The 19,691-nt window shown below is 29.3% G+C and overlaps 1 protein-coding gene across 1 annotated transcript in view; it reads left to right on the forward strand.

Moving 5' to 3' along the window:
* Positions 1-10,546: 10,546 nt before the first annotated feature.
* Positions 10,547-19,691, forward strand: part of Rbp (RIM-binding protein) — a gene marked incomplete in the record, with an annotated part of 213,970 nt that continues 204,825 nt past the window's right edge. The window contains 1 exon segment of the mRNA XM_067049278.1: positions 10,547-10,914.

Genomic DNA, 19,691 nt, shown 5'->3' on the forward strand with positions numbered 1-19,691 from the left:
TTAAAACATATATTCAAAACTGTTTAATTTATCATTCTGAGAATGATGGTTTATAATTAAAGATATTTAGTTCTTTTTTTGTACCAATCCTACAGAGAGACTGTTTATTTAATCTGTGGTTGTAAATATGAAACAATAATTATCAAATGTTGAATTACTATTTTTGCATTAATTAATTGAATACTTATTGATAATTTAATTGTTTTGTCATTTCATTTGGCTTTTATATGTAACAAATATAAATGCATAATTTATGAACAAGTACATTCTTTTTATTAAATATCTTGAAAGTTTATTCCATAAAAGTGCATTTCAAAGAAATATCTGTTTTTCATGAATCATGAGTTGTGATATGATTTCTTATAATATAATATAAATTTTTTTATTTATTTATATATGTTGTACTAGTTTTTATCTAAAACCAAACACTAGTTTAATGACCATTTAATTAGTCATTTTATGTCTAAATTTATTCTTATCATCTAATGAATTGTGTTTATGTTTATTTCATTGAAATTAACATACTATAAAAACTTTTGTTACATTTGTACCATGACATTAGTTGTATTTATTTAATAAATGTATGATATTTTATTAATCTTTAGTAAAAATTAAGGATATATAGTAATAAATATTTAGTTTATTTCTAATTATTAGTTTAAAATTAAAGGAAATTATTAACATGTGATTTGGGGAAGCTAAATTAATTTCCAGTTAAACTATAAATTGATAAACCTGTCCTTACACAGGGTATAATATTTTGTCAATAAATTGAATTATTGCCTTATTTTATTTTTTGGGACTTGCATACTTTTTTGGAATGTAAATATTTAGATTTTTGTCTATTCTAAGATTGTTAATTGCTATTGCAATTATGGTTTAATATTAAATGATGTGTACAATTTTATTTTTTAGCTTTGTGCATCATTTTCTTATTCCATGTATGCTTTTTATTTTTTACTAGATTCACTCATAGACCAAATTCTGTTGACAATTTCTTTATTATTATTGGCAGGATGGGACTAACAAAACTTGACATAAGTAAACCAATTGCCCTGAGATAAAAAATAAGTGATCTTGGAAGTTCATTCCCTTTTGACAATTATTCTATTTTGGATACAGTAGTATTATGTTTAAGAACTTGAGTGGCATATTAAAATTTAATTGTAAATCCACCCTATATTTATAAATATAGCTTTTGACCAAGATACTAATTGTAGAGGAATCATTTTAATTAATTGTTTTTTATCTCTGGTTAATTGATTGATTTATGATGCTGGTTGTATCCTTTTTTTTTATTTCTTTATTACCAGATCGACCTGGTTGCCCTTAGATGGTTATTGTAACAGTTCGTTAGTTATTTTTAACAGTTGACAGTGGAGAGTATAGTCTCATGCAAGAGCCTCCCATAACTATTTTCTATGCGATAACCCTGAACTATTTAATTGAAAGTTGTATAGATCAATCATAAAAATAAAAAATAATACTCCAGAGAAAATAACAAATGAAAACAAATGATACTTATAGAATTAATAAATAAAAAAAACTTGTACCAGAATAATAATTGAAGAAAAGAATTTGAAGAAGAGAAAAAAAAAAAGAGTAAAATAATGATGATAATAATGATAAATTAATAAAGAGCTCATAACAGGATGTCTTAATAGCCTGGGCTTCAGTTTTCACGATATGTTTGGATTGCCTAAAATGTATACTACTGCACCTTTAACTGCTGGTTGTATCTGATATTGTTTCGTTGGATTCATGTTATTTGTTTAATTCTATATATTTTTTTTTATTAGTAAGGTATGCATTAAAAGTATTTTAATTTTTGCTTTTTATTCAGTATGTACTTTGAATGAATAATGTGGTATTATAATGGAAATAGTAGTGTTAAAAATAAGTATATGGCCTGAGTGTTTTATGTCATTAATACATTCAGTATAAAGATTTCAACTCCTTTATCTTACGTGCACCCAGATAGTTCTGATAAAAACTTTTTATTTTGGATAAAAACAAGTATATTGATGTTATCTGATGTAAATTTGATCTAATGAAGCTTTTTCTGCAAACAATCTGAGCTGTTACAACCCATAGGTGGGTCTCGGCATCTAAGAAGTAAACATTTTAGAAGCCTCGTGAATAAAAAGAAGCTAACAAAAAAGCCAAAAATGTTTCTACTTTCTGTTATTAATGTCATAATGAACTTGCAATGTGTTCAAAAACTTTTAATAAATTATTCAAATAATTTAATTTTTTTAAATTCAATTAGGTTCATTTTCACTTTAAACTTTTTTATATTATTATAATTACTATTTTTTGAACATTATTTCTTTCATAAGTGCTACTAATGTAATGTTTATCTTACTAATGTTTTAGTATATATTTACTACTGCTACAATAGTTTTTTACAATACTCACGTTATAATCAAGTTTTTTTCTACTGTTTAAGAGATATTTCTAATTGGAAAGTTGAAAGACTGTTGCTAAGATGTTAAATCACAGAAGAAAAACAAAAAATATTTATCTAAAGTTAGAAGCCTAAAACAAAAAGAAAGTGTATGAAAATAATAGAGGTACAGTTGGTGGAAATAATAATCTGGCCTAAGATCTGATCCATTAGAATCTCTTGTGAATATAGTTTGTCTACAAATTCATGAATTTTAAAAGTTTTGATTAAACAAGAACCATCTTTATGTGAAAAGTATGGTGACTCATTGGTTCCCCACTCCATCATTCTTGTAAGATATGGGCAACCCTCTAATGGGTATTATTACTCTGGTTTTGAGTAAATATTAGAAACAACAAATCCACTTCTGTTATCCTTAAGAGTTGGCCATTTGTCATGGTGTGAAATATTCATATTTTTTAAGGCATACAGAACATCCAATAACTCCCTTTTGGTTTAAATGTTACTGGAAATAATCATATCTAGTAAATATTTTGAAGCAGGAGATTGATGAATTGTCTAAGTAGTGTCAAGAGAATTCATTTCCTTTTCACTATCAAGTAGTGTGGTATTAAGGTTATAGGTAATGTAGACAACAACCTCTGGGCCTCTGCTCAATGAAAAAAAGAAGTTAAAGTATTTTTAATTTGCTTTGTAAAGATTTTAAGTTTATTCTTTAAGAACAAACCAATATTGTTATAAAATTATGAAGAAGATGGTCAGGGTTGTGGTCAAATTAGATGGATGGTCCAAAGATTTTAGAAATAACACCTCTCTTTAAGGACCAAAATAGTGTTACAGAACTCTGATGCACTATTAGTGTATGTTAGACAGATCCATTGGGGTTTTTTTTCGATCCCTCTAAAATAGAAAAAACATTAGATTAATAAGTTTCATTGGTTTTAACAGTTAAATTTTAGCAAAGTTAGCCACTTGGAATTTGATGACCACTGAGAGGCACAGCCTGTAAGAGACTAGCTTTTAGTGAATCTGAGAACTTTAGTTTAGTTTTTATTCTTTAAAATAATATATTTATAAGCATTACAATATATCACATAGTTATTACAAAGATAAACTTTTAAGATGAAAGTATCTCCAAAAAGTTAACATTGGACGATTGTTTCTTGAATAGTAGTTTACGTCTTGACCACCAGGGCCCTGTTTCATAATAAAGTACAAACTAATACTATTAGTCTTGTCGATTTAACTTAATACAATGACACTGGCTTGTACTTTAGTACTTTTTAACTCTTGTAATATTACTAATAGTCCTCCCTATTCTGAAAAAAATAAGTATTAGTGTAATTAACTCGTTGTTTCTATACTTGTATATTGGTCGGATTGTGACTGCACTTGGCAGTTCCCGACTGTTTCGGCAGCTCAATGGAAGTTATAGTTCATTAAAGCAATGCTGGTTGCTTAAATCGTTTGCTAATCTCGTGATCTTGAAGCACATTGTTATTGGGTGGGAGAAACCCCGATTTTCAAAGTGTTCTCAAAATGTAAATCTAAGATGGTTTTTGTGGTGAGGAATTGTTAACAAATATGTTAATTATACGGCAAGTTCAGTCACAGTTACTGTTAAAACAAAAATAGCATGTGAAGGTCAATACAGTTTATTTTTACGATATGTTTGGGACCCGATGGGAAGGCTAAAGTTTTTATATGAAGGTAATATTGTCAAATATCGCGTACCGGTAATTAAAAAGTTTTTCTTAAATATGTTCCGTACCGAACCAAAATAAAAACTAAAATTAGATCATCGTGAAAATGCTAAAATTCTTTCAAACAAAAACTATCTTACAGTTTTTTTATTATATGTTATTCTTTTAAGAGCAATGAGTTATTTATTATATTTTAATAGTTATTAATTTTCTTTACTCAGCTGAACCGTTCTTCTATCGTCCGTCTTAATTCATGGTGTGAAAACTACACCTTTTTACATATCTTACATAATATATACTACCGATCAGAACAATTTTAACAATAATAGCGATTATTTTCACGAATTTGGCTTTGGTCTAGATCAATGGTTCCGAACTAGTGGTCTGCGAGATTTCTAGTTTTCTAGAGTTTTTTACGTTTTAAGCCTTTTTTGACCATTTTGTGGTTTAGTCAAGAAATAAAAAAATATAACCGCTAATATCTCGTTGCATGTATGGCATTAATGTTTTATATTTTTATTTCTTATGCAATACAAAGATTAATGATATTATTGGTTATCTGTGGTATCGTGAAAAACTATCTTTTTGATTTAGAAAGGAGTTTCTTGGATTTATACTTGGAAATTATACTTCTCAGACTGGACTGAAGTAGAGTATGTCTGAGTTGTTTGCTGGTTGATAAAGGAAGCTCGCTCTGCCTTTCTCCTTACTTGTTGCCTTAAACTTAATTTTCTCGTTGTTTTGATCATTCTATTATTATTATTTTCTTTACTCCTAGTGTTTTTTTTTTTCATTTGATTCTGATATCGGAGCAAAAAATGTTTTGGAACCGCTGATCTAAGGTGTTGTTGATTTTTAAAGCTATACCGTTTTTCATTTATTAGTCGAAATGTCTTTGTTTTTCATGAAATTATATTGCAACTGTATTGCTGAGTTTGTATAATTGATTATGTATGAACAAGAAGCTTCTAAATCATAAGGTACGGGAAAATAAATTTGTAAAAAATATTGATTAATCAGTTATATATTTGAAATCGATCACTCTGTCAACTATTGTTTAGCTCAATACTATATTCACTATTATTCCCTGACTATTTTAGCTATATTTTTTATGAAATCTCGATGATGAGACAGAATTATTAGAGCCAATGCAAAATAAGAATATTTACAAACAAAAAAAGGCAAAAAAAAAACCCCCTTCAAAAGTCAATTTATAATTTAATTTTCATTTTCAGGTGTCTCTTACCGGATTCCTAGTTTTGATAAAATCAATAGTTTGTATTGTATTTTTAATTGAATTCAATATTATATGTTGGTTCATAATTGTAAATAAATATTTTACTTTCATCTTTTGTGATCACTATTGAATTAAAATTAAAAAAAAGTTTTGGTCTTCAGGAATGGCCTTAAACAGTTGTGATAGGTGCGGCCGCACTAGGCTTCCCACTTTTTGGGGCTTCATTCTTTAACACAGATAATTAAAACAATTGAAATTTCTTTCTTATTATTGTAGATAAAATTAAATAATATAATTAATTACTACAGCTAACAAACCAACTTAATATGGCGGAGGATAAACCTAAAATAAAATTTGTTCATTGATAATAAATGTAAATGTTTGCGCGTGAGCTCGCATCAGATGAGTCCGGTAGTCATAATTCTAATAATCGTTGAGGAACAGAAATCGATCTTAAAAGAATTTAAGTTAACAAATCCAGAATTAGATAAAAATTGAGGTACACCTAACAAAATGAACCCTGATAAACGTAAATGGATAGTATAGGTGAAGTGTGAACCACAAAGATGGGAAAAGAACACCCTCCTTTAAAAAACTTATGAATGTATTATTTCAAATAATAGAAAATAAGTAAGTAAATATAATCCTCATCAAGCGGTGCCTCTTGCTGGTCTACTCCAAGTAGCTTTACTACTTAACTACTACTCGGCTTCACCAGAAAATTAAATCCCAATTGGATTCATTTCAAGAATACAATTGACAAAGCATTTCCATATTTTGGAAATCTTGAAAGTATTGGTATTTCGAAATTATCCTTCAATTCTTCCTTCTTATATGTGTATTCGTGAACGAAAATCCCTCGGCCGCATCTCAGTCCTCCAGGCTAGATGTGGATACCGTCCCATAGATGCAACTAACCTTTGGCTGAGTCTTTCCTCCCCGAGACTGTAGGCGCGTACGCTGCAGATTGTGGTTGCATTCCTCCAAGGATCTAATCAAATATCCTTAGAACTTGCCGATCCTATGTAAATTAATATTATTGTATTTATTTTTTCATGACTATCTTTCTGATCATTTATGACGAACGGAGGAGGGAGGATCCAGAGATGACCAACCTATCCTAACACCATGGTGAGGGGACAAGTTTTGATTACTTGGGACCCAAACGAAATAAAAGTCTACCCCTACTGGCCGAATTCGACCGGAGTCACTGCAATAACGAGGAAGCCAAAGTTGAGACGGTTTAACTCCCTCGGCTACAAACGATTCTTTCCTGTCAATTCACCTTTAGTCCAGAAGATCTTATCCTGAATACGAATTCTCCGAGGCCTTCTGCACAACTCCTGTTTAACTGGTACTCTGGACTAATCTTCGAGTCTGCTAATAACAGAGGTGAATGGCGGCAAAGAACGAATAATAAAATTTATAACATGTTCAGTGAAATAGATGTCACTACAGTGATGAAATTAAATTGACATTAGCTTGGCATGTTATGTTGATAGAATGCATTTACATGTAGTTTCTAGAATGCTTATTAAAAAACGTGTTAAGGAAACAAGAGTAATAATTTGTATGACAGTGGATAAACAAAAATATAACCTTTTTTTTTAATGATCTGGTGTTGTCTCATATGGATAAAGTAGGCACATGTCTACACAATTTGGGATTTGAGCATCCTGATTTATTTTTGATATATTCTAGCATGTTAGTTGACCATTCTTAATTTAAAAAAATAGACTAAGTGGGTAATAAACGAATACGGAAAATGACGGAGAAATAATTCAGCGTCATTAAAAAATTCATGAAATAGATTAAGTACGATCAGTAAAGGTAAAACTTCGTTTTGCCATACAAATTTAATAATTAGGTGGTTGCTTTGGAAGATCAAGAAAACTGGGTAATGATACAGCCTAAAGTGAAAATTAAAATGATAATGACAATGGAAATGAAACAAGAACAGACCGCTTTGGTTTGTTATGATATAAATTACTGTAAGGACACTCATCAAATTTTAGTGGTAGTAAAAATTTTGGAACACCATGAGAAATCGCCAAAGAGGCAGTAAATGCCGTATTAGATATAAAATAAACACCACCAACTTTAAAGGAAGTTGACAGCAAGGGCATAGGAATGGAGGGTCAAAGAGAGATTTGCTCCGGGTCCCGAGGCTCAAATGGCTCCTGAATATCCAGTTTTTTTTCTTTTTTAAAAATATATTAGAAAACTAAAAATGTACCATAAATAACAATAATTATGTAATAAAAAAAATAAGAGAGAAAAACTCGGAGAATTTAAGATATATGTAGTGAGGCTAGAAAAGGTTAGTAACGTGTAGGATAACCCATCTTTCCTGCCCAAAGTTGAAGAACTTAAAGAGGTTTGATCCATCAATAAAAAAAAAAAAAAGAAAGTCTATGATTTTAAAGATAGCGAATTTCAAAGATGTTGAGTAGGCACTGTTGTGTCATAACAAACAGGTTTTGTACAATGTTCTATCTAGAGTACGAATATAAGTTTGCCTCCTTGTTCCACTTTGAATGGGAGAGATATTTGACTATACATGCAAAATAATTATACAAATGTATATAATAAGTATGAAAATTCAATATATTCTTCATAAAAGTTTAAACGTGTTTATTGAGTTGAGTGTTAAGTTGATAAAAATATTTCAAGTTGTGACGTTTAATTATGCAAATTTGAAAAGTAGTAAAAAGAAAAAACACACACAATTTCAGGTTATTGTACTTTTAAAGATTTAAGCTTCATATGAATGCATAAATTTTCGAGAGATTGCCAGAACCAGAAAATGATTATTTAGAGTGTTTATAATCTATTGAATCTAAAATGATAAGACTACAATTTAAAAATGATAGATATCGAACTGAGCATGTTGGCCAAATTATTCATTCAACCATCAAGGTTATGGACACAGGTTATAAAGGTCAAAAATATTTAGTGAAGTTTATTGACGATTATTCAAGGTTAGCAATGGTTCATGCTATCAAGTCAAAGTAAGATGTTTTGAAATGTTTCAAAGCTTACGTTTATTCATTGCGTACACATATATACATTTTTGAGGCCCATTCTGGAACATTTATTTATTCCGAATTAACATTTAATTATTGGATTCCATAGTAGTTCAGTAATATAATATTAAAATCAAGAGTTTCAGAATTCTGCCGTTCAGAAGGGTTTTAAAATAAGACCAATCCCACCTTTCCATGAGTTAAAGATGTAGCATCACTCTCCATAAGGGAACCTACGAGATGACTTCGAAATAAATCAGGTTTGTTAAAAAAATATAGGCCAGCATTAGTTTGAGCATATGTTTCTGTTAAACCTAGTTTAATGCTCTGTACTACATTTGAAATGAAAGATTAACTCCTCTCGATTTTTTTTTTTCTCGTGGAAAGCCAAATATAAGGAATATTCAGATTTATGGCAGTTCTGCTGTAAAATTCCAGATTCACTTAGAAAGACTGTTAAGGGAACAAGAAGGGAAGTTGTTAGGTCAAACTGAAGATGGTTATCGTAACTTGGTTAAATATGGTAAAGATGGTTAGTGAAAACGATATTCCTGTCTCTTGAGGTGCTAGATTTATTGAAGATTCTTATAATTGTATTACGATTCTAGATATTAAGAACACGATGATGAATTACAAGAAGAAAAATCATAAGAGAACGACAAAAGAAAAGATTATAAACCCATAGAAGAAAAGTCTTACAAAGTCAAACTTGAGCGACAAAGGAAAATTACCGTAAAATATGTAGATTATGCGTTATTTGTAAACCAAGCATTGAAGGGACATGAAAGTTGGTTAGAAGAAACAAGTTCAATTGAAAATTTATAGACGTGGAAATGGGTTGAAATACTCGACAATATGAAACTCATCCATGTTAAATGAAAACTAGAACAACATCAAGTTGAGTTTGTGCGGCTTTAGTGCATTTGCTCAGCCTCCACTGGCTCATTACCAGTGATCTCGCCGCATATATGAGAGTGTAAATTTGACGAGGGATTCTTTTATTTTTATCATTATTTTATTTTATTTATTTATTTTTCATGCACATAGTTTGATTATGTTCATTTTCTTTATCCTTCCGTTTGTATATATTTTATTTATTTTTATGTACTTTTTTATTTATTTTCCATTCTTATTTTATTTTATTTTAGTATGAATGTGAACATTCATCACTATTACCTATTGCCCACAACTGTGTGGCAGATTGTAATATCTATCAATAAATGCAGTTAAAAAAAAAAGAACATCAAATGAAATGATTTTTCAGACTCGTGTTTTTGTGGATTTCAACAATCAGATGATTTCATTGAAGGAATTTATGGTTCTGTTACTAACATGGGAACTTCGAGTTGGATGGGAACAGTTAAAGCGCCAACTTTTACCGGCTCATGACTGCAGTGGCACCTGTTCGAATCCGGCCTAGGGGGTCGACTTTTATTTCTGTGGCAGTCCCACGAAATGAAAACTTGATCTCCTACCATGGTCAGAATAGCTTGGTTACTTCTACATAACCTCTCTGTATGTCAGAAATGACCAGGAAGGGTTTTATTAAAATTATACTTCTGGCGATAGAGTTGATTTTACAGCCTCCTCTTGTGTACCTAACTTTGAAACTCACAAGGAGCTTATTTCATGGACCTTGATAAAAAATAAAATTATAAGAGTAATTTTTCTAAGTCATCTTTTGATCGGGTGATCAGTTCGTTAAAAAAAAAATTATATCACTGCTGATTACGCTCAATTCCCTTCAAAATTGTTAGGATACACAGTAATAGTCAATATCCTTTGTAGGTATAAAATATGGAAAAAATTGACTTAGTACTCACGTGGGTTCAAAGGCAATGCCTTTCTATAAATAATGCGTTGATCATTAAATGAAGATATTCTATTTACTGTTGAGACTTCAAACGAAGCCATCAAATAAAATTGGCTTTATTCCCTACTTCCAATTAGGAAAGCGTGGTAGAATATTTTCATTGTTGTCGTCTTTGAGGGTTTTATTATACAGTTGAATGGAATATATATAAGAGGATTGAATGGAAAATTCTATTGAAGAACGGTAGTATTAGCGGCAAGCGGAGGTGAATGGGAAAGGGGGAGGGGATAAGGTGCGAGTGCCTTCGGAATCGAGTCATGTGATCGATTGAGCTGGGTTCGGTCATGTCCAGGTAAATCCGAAGGCTGGCGAAATAGTGGATGTCTGCCTCCATGGGTGAAGTCAAAGGCACATCCCTGAGGATGATCTGTCGATCCAAGACCGTCTTTTGGGATGAAGTGGCATTGACCCATTCATAGCCGCTAACAGCTGATCCCGAGTGGCTTCCCTCCCCTCAACACTCCCCTTATATTGATTATTTTATTTTACCCCCACTTTAGGTAACGGAACAGTCTTCATGAATTTGGGTGGTTGTAGGCACCTCACTAGGTCTTCGATCCCTTTATAATTTCAAATTAAGTGCTAAGGGAAATAGAATAGCTTATTTCAGCTGTAAAATACATTCTCAATTCCAAAAAATTGTCGTCGGAAGTTTCATTTCAAAACAGGTGAGTAGGCAGTACTTTTAAGTAGTCTATAAATTAATACTATCAATTAATAATTAAAATTTAAAAAAATTGTAATTTATAATTTCACTGGGGCAGGATTGTTTATATTAGCCTCCTTAACTAAAAGGGTGGGGTTAATGTCTTCAAATGAATTGTGCTTAATTTTTGCTGGCTCATTAAGTAGTCTTATTTAATAAAATAGTAAATAATAATATGGTACTATTTCTATAAAAATGAAGTTTAGGTTGTTGAAATAATTAACAGTAATTATAATTAAGTTGACATTACGTTCCTTGATACCCATTACGTTCTCCTCACTTATTCGAGATTTAACGTCTAATTTTTTTCAAAGAGAAATAAATAAATAATCGGTCATTGGAGCGACTGATTTTGGAAATATAGTAAATGAAGAAGTTGTTAATTTCTTATTGCAAAACTACTGTATTGATATTACTGATCAACAGTGATATTACTGAGCTTACCGTTTCCACCTCGAATCGCAATTTTGAATTAAGATGGTTTCATAAGTTTCAAATTGTGATTTGGCCATTAATGGCTATGGGTTACCAATTCAGAAAACTTAATAAGAAACATCGTCTGAATTTTCTAAGAACTACACCTCTTTCATCATGGATATCTTTGAAATCATTTACTTCATTATGAGACTATTTTAGTGCTGCTTGATACTGATAGCTGCTATAGTATTTATTAACTATAAGTTAATTTTTTTTATTATTTAAAATGAACTGAAGAACTATCTTTTTCTTGTAACATGATATTTTTCTAAAGCAACAAGTGAAAGGTGATCGATCAGCAATCAAATGTTCCCTTTATTAGCCCCCCTTTATTTGCTAAAAGTTATTTAACATTAAATGAAAAAATAATAAAAATAAATGTTCTAGAGTATCTAAATGATATGGTAAAATAATTGTACGATTTATGCTCTATTAAACGGATTAAACCTAATTTTAACATATAGTATATTATTTTTAATAATGATAATTATCACTAATATATTTTTAAAATAATATTTTCAAGCATCAATAAGTTTTACTTTGCCTTCTAATTATTTTCATTTTTCGTATTTTAACCTTTTTTATACCCGAAGAAATTAAGATTTATATGATGTTATTATGATTGGTAATTTTATCTTGATAATGCACGATTTGAATTTAGGCTGTTGATTTTTCAACATTTAAAGTAGAAATTTATGATTTTTTAAAAATTACAATGAAACACTTTATATCCATTTCAGCATTGCTAAGAATGCCTTAAGATTTAACTATATGGCTGAATCTATAAATTTTATTACTTCTTTTATTTACTATATTGTAAGAATTAGGATGTTTTTATGATACAATTATATATTGTTTTATTTTAAATACTGTATGTAAATGCTTTTTTATACCGTCACTGTCATGATATTGTTCTCTCATTCAATATCTATTAATTATAACCTACATAATTATTCACTATTCTATTCGACATTATCACTGTTATAACCTATATAACCTGAATAAGATCCCAACTGTTGATTACTATTTTAGTAGAAATCCATCACTAGCATTTAATGAAGCTTTCTCCGTATATTATTTGCATGATTAGATCTTTTTTCTAAATCGAAATAATCTGAAAGTTCTTTTGATAACTTAAAGAAAATAGAAATTTTTAACAGTAAAATTTCTAATAACTGAAAGATAAAATGAAAACAGAAGAGAAAAGATTAATTGTGACATCAAAGACAAGTTTAATAAAAAATCTATACAGTTTATTTAGCTCTAATCATACTAAACATTGTTTTAATATTCATTATTTATCAAATAAGAAAGCAAATGAAAATGATTCGTTTAGAAAATTTAATCTCATAAAAATAATTTAAAGAGTAATATATTTAATTATCGATAAACATATAAGTACCTAATTGCTTTAAATAATTTATATATTTTACTAAAAAAAAATGTTATTACCATTTCAAATTTTATTCCTGTTGATTATAAATCGGATTGGCATGTCTGAGTAATCGAAATAATAAGTTCCAATAAATACTCCTTATCTTGAAAAAACTATAATTCTTCAAATTTTCGAAATCGTTTGATACAGCTAAATTTGATTTTTTAAACAATAGTTTTATTTTGAATTTTTTCAACCATATAGCATTAGGTTGCTATAAATTCAATATGAATCAGAGAATGAAATAATTTCATAAATTTAAAATATATTTTCGAATTCTAATAGCTAGCGGCGAATTTCCTACTACTGTTTCAATCCCTTGTCATTCTATGGTTCAAATTAAAAAAAAAAAATCCCCCATCATGTTTGAGAAGAAAATTGCTTCTTGATCTTTGTTTGAAGAGTCATTAAGTTAATGACTGGTTGACTTGATGGATCAATAGGTGCTGTCCTTTAAGTCAGTTTTATAGGGGGTATAAACTATATGATAACATAAACTAATCTTTTTTTAGATAGCTTAACGGTATAAAAACATAAATAGCAGTAATGAATCATAAATGAAAAAAATTAAATAATTTATATTTTAAAATAAAGAATTATAAAGAATACAAGATATGTAGAATATATATTAAAGCAATATTTGAAATCAGCAGCTATTGGATCTAATGAACTGACAACTGATTTAAGAAAAATAGGTGTTGCTTATGATGAAATCGCAAAATTATTTGAGGAATAACCAAAGATGGATTGGGAGCCTTTGGGTGATATTTTGCACATTTACAAAGGAAATATATATAAATTAAAAGAAAAAAAAAACTACCATTACAATCCATGAAAAATCAGGGGTGCAGTACTTAGTAAGGAGTAGTGTTTTAGTGTAAGCAGTAGTAAGAAAGTAGTGTTACTAGACCAAGCGTTGTGCAAGGAGGTGATTTGGTCAGAATCAATTAAGAGTTCCTAATTTATGAGGCTGGGAGAGGTCAGGAGGGGCCCCGAACCCACAGGATTGACTCATGGCCAACAGTACAATCTGTCACAGCTGGATTCGAAGCAGGATCCGATATTAACACTATTATAGGGATATACTATGTATATATGTGTATATATATATCCTTTTTTTATATTGTTTCAAACAAACATTTGTCTACTATAATTAGTATTAAACCATTTAAAAAAAATTATATTGAAATAAAAATTTTGGGTAAATATTTGTTTTCAGTTCAGCAGCTGAATGTTAAAAAACATACCAGATTCTTTATATTTTGTAAAATATTCTGTTATACTAATTTCCTGTTGGTGGCATTTCCTAGCAAAGAGATATCTTTTGTTCAATGAAAATTGAAGATCATTTTTCTATGAAACGAATTTTTGCTGTAATAGAAGATTTTCCCACAGCTGAAACTGTAATGCTGTTAATATCCAGATGACTTATATGTTCAACTATTCAAGTAGCTTGTTTTTTTACGGCCCTAAAGTAAACGTTTTTTTCTTCAGTGTTAATTGAAAACTATTTTGAACAAACTTGTTTTGCCAATGTACAATTGATTACTCTTCAATATAAGCGGGATCCTATCTTCATTGAAATATTAAAATTTTTTCAGGGCTTAAATATATAATTTTCAAAATATCTAAAATATCTTTGATTTTGTTTATTTAAAATAATCCACTATCCCTAATTGTTAATAGTAATATCAATAGATAAATGTAAAGTATTAAAGAATTAATTGAATAACTAAAGTATCAAATAAAAAAAATATTTTCCCAGCTTGAAAACAAGTAAAGGATACAAGGAAATAATAATGGCAATACAGTTTTATAATGGACAGCTTAAAAGCCAAACATTTTAGAAAAAATTGTTTCTTATAAATAAAGTCATAGAATGCTTTGGAGAGTGACAAAAAGCACAGGAATGGATTAAAACATATTTTCATAATTCCATGGTTCTTATGATAACAGTCAATTTTTACTTTCGCTTTATCCTATGAAATAGGGTAGAGAAGTATTGTCATTTTGAATAATTAGGAAATTTCTGTTTTGAAACGGGTGTGGATTCATTTCAACTCGAAGAAGTGAAAGTTTTTTTATTATATAAAGGGAAAATATAAATAAAATTATGTTTATTCTATAAATGGCAAAATAATTGAATTTGAATTAATTTAATAATTGGTATGTTTTCTTTTTTAATTGTATATATTATTTGATCATGATTTATTATAATTTAATAAATTATCTATTCGTTATTTTTAAATTTTATTTTATCTTTTTGGAAACTGTGTTTACATTTTTTTTTCCAGAAAAAAATCTTATAAAATGAATATTTTTTGTTTGTTTTCGAATTCGTGGAGCTGGGAATGGAAACAGCACGGCCAAACAACCCTCTTGTAGCGTAAGCCCTTGACCGCTTTCTCCTAATTGCAAACTCGAAATAGCTCCACTTTGCATCCAGAGAATTATTCTCTGTTTTAGAAAGGAGCATGTATTTTTGTAAATACATATTATTTTATTAATGTATGCTTATAATTAAGAAAATTAAAATTAAATCGCATTGCTGATTGGATTCCCGACAATGGAGGACGTTGTTTAGGCAAAGTGTGCCGATTGTATTTTTGACTTGGTTGGGAGTTGACTTCTTTATTGCCAACTATTATAACATATAACAAATTATCATATAATATTGTAATATGTTATTTTCTCTGTAACACGAAATTATTAAATTAATCTATTAACGAACAAAGCAGTTGTTCCGAACAAATGCAGACGTAAACATATTTCTTTTTTAAAATAATTTCTTTATTTTTAATTTATATCGAGGAATATTGGGATGAAGAGTCAATCGTAAACAACTTCTGGCGTCTTTGAATATAAAAATCAATTGTTACATAGCAGCTTATTGCTTTAATTTTTTTTTTTAAACATTATTGTAAACATAATTTAAATTATTATACATTGAAAAACCTACTTCTAGCTGTGCTTAGCCAGAGTTAAAAATCGTTTGAGTGATTGAGATAAGATTTAACATATATCAATTATATGGAATATAATTTATATTAGGAATTTAGTGAAAACAAGATCTTCATCACAAAATCTGTATTGCTTTCACATCTATCAACGTTTCAGTGGTTTCTCCACGTCATCAGGATTACTCATCTCGATTCTTAATTTATTTCTTAAATATATATATTATATATTGAATATTTAAAAATATATAATATTTCAAAAACTAAAATGTATTACATTACTAGGTAATTTAAATTATTCAATTATTTCAACATCACCCAGCTCATTTGGAATATTACCTTTATCTTAACTTGGCAGATTGCGTTATCTACAATCAAAATTAATAAATGTAATAATTTTCAAGATTTTCTGTAATATAAATTAAAAAATATAATATTTATACTATATACATACGAGTTCCACACACCAATCGATAATTATAGAATAATAAACTCATTCGAGATACCCGTCACGACCTGCTTCTACAACCTCGATTAAACAAATAATTTGTTACTCTCAATTCTTATTTCGAGCGAATACTTAGAGGTTTACAGGATTTTTTTCTATTTCACGACATTTTCTCAAATAATTGTGGAAAAGAAATGCGTTTTCATATAATTAAACTATCGATAGGCGAAGAGGAAAACTTAAATAAATGAATAAAAATACAATTATTTAAGGGCTTAAAATTATGAAATCTTAAAAAAAAAAAAAAATTCCAAAGGCAAACGTGATAAAAAAGTTGAGAAAAGCAAAATCAGTCTTAATTAAATATGCATGTGGACATTACATGCATGCGGACCTGATTAGGTTTCCAATGCATGTAAGCATTAATCGTAATGATGTCCGGTTTCTATCGTAATTAATTTTCGTGGTGGGACCGATAGCTATTCCAGTAATGCTGCTCATTTGGACTCGAGTAGGCCACATTCCTGAACCAAGCCCATTTGAAAAATTCCTCAGATGTTCCTTAAATCGAATTCGAGTGCTAGGGATTCAACCACTAAGCCACAATGAGGCATAAGTACTGAATAAAATTTTTAACTTTTATAATTTAATGTTGAAGAATGAGAATTGAAACTTTAACATTATGTCATACTACCCCTTTTTTATGGAAATACTTTGAAAATAATTAGTTGATTCATTGTATAATGAAAAAAAAATGTAAATTATGTAGCCCCAAAGAAATTGGGTAAGAGCGTAAATGGCTTTCATTCTTTTTCTAGGGGTACTCATGATCATTAGTTTAACATGTTAAATGGAGAAATATTTTTTTCTTTTATCATGTTAAAACGATATAACATTTAACATTGTTGAGAGTCTGTTAACCGGTCTGCTAAATGGAGAATGGCGTCACGCAACAGACCATTCTGAGCTTCACACTATTTTGTTTGTTGTCGTTATGGTAGTTAATTGTTCGTAGTTCCTGTTGTTTCTGTTTTGGACGTTTTTAAACTATAATAAAGTAATGGATAAAAAGATGTGATCTTGAAGGGCATCAGCTTGAGAGATGTTCTCTCTAAATTTCATACCGGCAATAATATTTTACTGCGTTAATTTGTTTCTTTAAAGTGAAGGATGTAATAGGAGAGTACAACGTCACACAGACTAAATAAATAATCAAACTTAAAATTTTTATTTTAATCTTTAAGAACCTAAAGACTATTTTTTTTTAAACAAATTTTTCTTATTTACATTTGGAAACATATAAATTAGGACTATTAAATGAAGAGGGATATGATTCGCACATGCTCATTTTTTTGCACCCGCTTTTGCTCCATTCAAGTTAAGGGGTATGTGCAGACCTAAGCTTGAACCTCAGTGGTTTCAAAATATTATTACTTAATACATAAAAATTAACTCTATACACTCATGGTAATAAGAATTTGGAAAAAAGCTCTACTTTGATGAATTCTGGTCAAGTGCATTACTTGCAGCCAACTCTTCACACTATAAAAACCAGGAGAAAAAATTGTTTTTCACTATAGCTCAGCACTGTTACAAAACAATTAATATCTGCCAAAAAACTGTTCTGATTTAGCCCCAAAGACGCCCTTAGTCATATGGAACCGAGAAGAGACAGGATATTATTGTTACAATAGGGTAATTTATATAATATTTAAATAATAATTTTTAAATAGATTTTTATAAATATATTATTGTCATATTGTTTTTTTCAAATTTATAGAAGCACCCTGAAGACGGAGGACTCCGAAACGTCGGTGTAGTGTAAATATTTAAAAAAATTAATAAATATTTGGAAAGGATAAAGAAAAAGATTACTAAATATTTATATGATATAAAATGAACCTTTCTGGGATAGAAGACTTGTGTATAAATAGAATGTACAATACATTTATTTTCTTATGCCAACCAAATTCAGTTCAGGGAATTTCTATGAGATTAAAGTGGAAAATGCAAATCATAATTCAAATCTATCTATATATTTTCTATACAAAGAAATACTTTAACAAAATTCTAGTTCTAGGATAATATAATATAAAAGAAAAGAAAAAATTAGTGACATATCACTAGTGATGTATATTCGCTATAAAAATTATTTATTTAGTCCTTCTTATCTTACAATAATTGTTTTTCCTCAACTTTGACGTTTTATGAACTCAAATGTCCCTCAGCCCTTATTTTACAACAGAATGGGCTGGAAATAACGTTCGGTGCGTTCCATCTCTGCTGAAAAGGGCTTTTGTCCTTTGGCCTTTTGTCTTCCGCCTCCAGCTCGCCAATGGGCGGGTTTATTTTCTAAAAAAAAACCTCTTGATTTGAAAGCACTTTTATTCCTCCATCTAGATATAGGTCGGTCTTTATTGAAGATTGAAGATAACAGTTATTGATGCCAATTATCCCTTACTGGTCCTTTATATTGGATATTGGACATTATGAAGTTCCTTTATATACCGTAAATAGAAAATCGGAAAAAAAAAAGAGCTGAAAAGTTCCTCGCTTCATATTAAATTTAAACAATAAAAATATAAGATTGAAATTAATATCTTAATATTCAACTTTTAATAAACTAATATTCTTAATAACTGTATTATTTAATTGATTGAGGGATAAACAGAGATTTTTTTTAAAATTTAAAATATTGTAAATAGATGAAAAATCAATAACAACATAATTTCATTTGATACTGTTCTCCCAACATAGTTTATTTCCTCTCTGACGTTTCGACCTTTACGCCATCTTCAAGCACAACCTTTTATTGCCTACCTAAGGTTTGAACAGCTGTAGCTCACTCAGTATTCAATCAATTGGTCTGAAATTTTGTCTACAGCGAGAGTAATCTATCAATTTTCATAATAAAATAAGAAAATCAATTTAGAAGGAAGTTTAGGAGGAATTTTTGGCGTTCACCCAAACAGTAATCGACTTAAGGCGAGAAGTCCCAGTTACAGGTCCTACACAGTTAACTTTATTTCGTTTTAGCTTGGATATTGTAGAAAGTATATTGTGTCTTAACAGAGTACGCCTAAGGACACCCAAAAACAGCTCAGCGGCTTTGTAGGATGCCATTCCTTCTTTCTTCACTTTCAATGCATTTTTTGTTACCTTTCTGTCAATTTTCCTCTTTTTTTTTTTTTTTTTAAGTGGTAGTGAAGCTATTTTCAAAGAAAGACACATCAAAACAGATAATAAACAATCTATAAAGAAGATGGTAAGGATTACGGTCAAAAGAGAAACAATAATAGTTTACAACTATTTATTTTCCAACGTTTTGCCCCACTTTGTAGAGCCTCATCAGGGCTAAAAAGATACAAAAAACAACAACTAAGAACATTTCGACATTTTAAGATAATAAGACACAAAAAGGT

This window comes from Halyomorpha halys, unplaced genomic scaffold (genome assembly GCF_000696795.3).
Source record: "Halyomorpha halys isolate HHAL.00 unplaced genomic scaffold, Hhal_1.1 Scaffold879.1, whole genome shotgun sequence".
Taxonomy (NCBI): domain Eukaryota; kingdom Metazoa; phylum Arthropoda; class Insecta; order Hemiptera; family Pentatomidae; genus Halyomorpha; species Halyomorpha halys.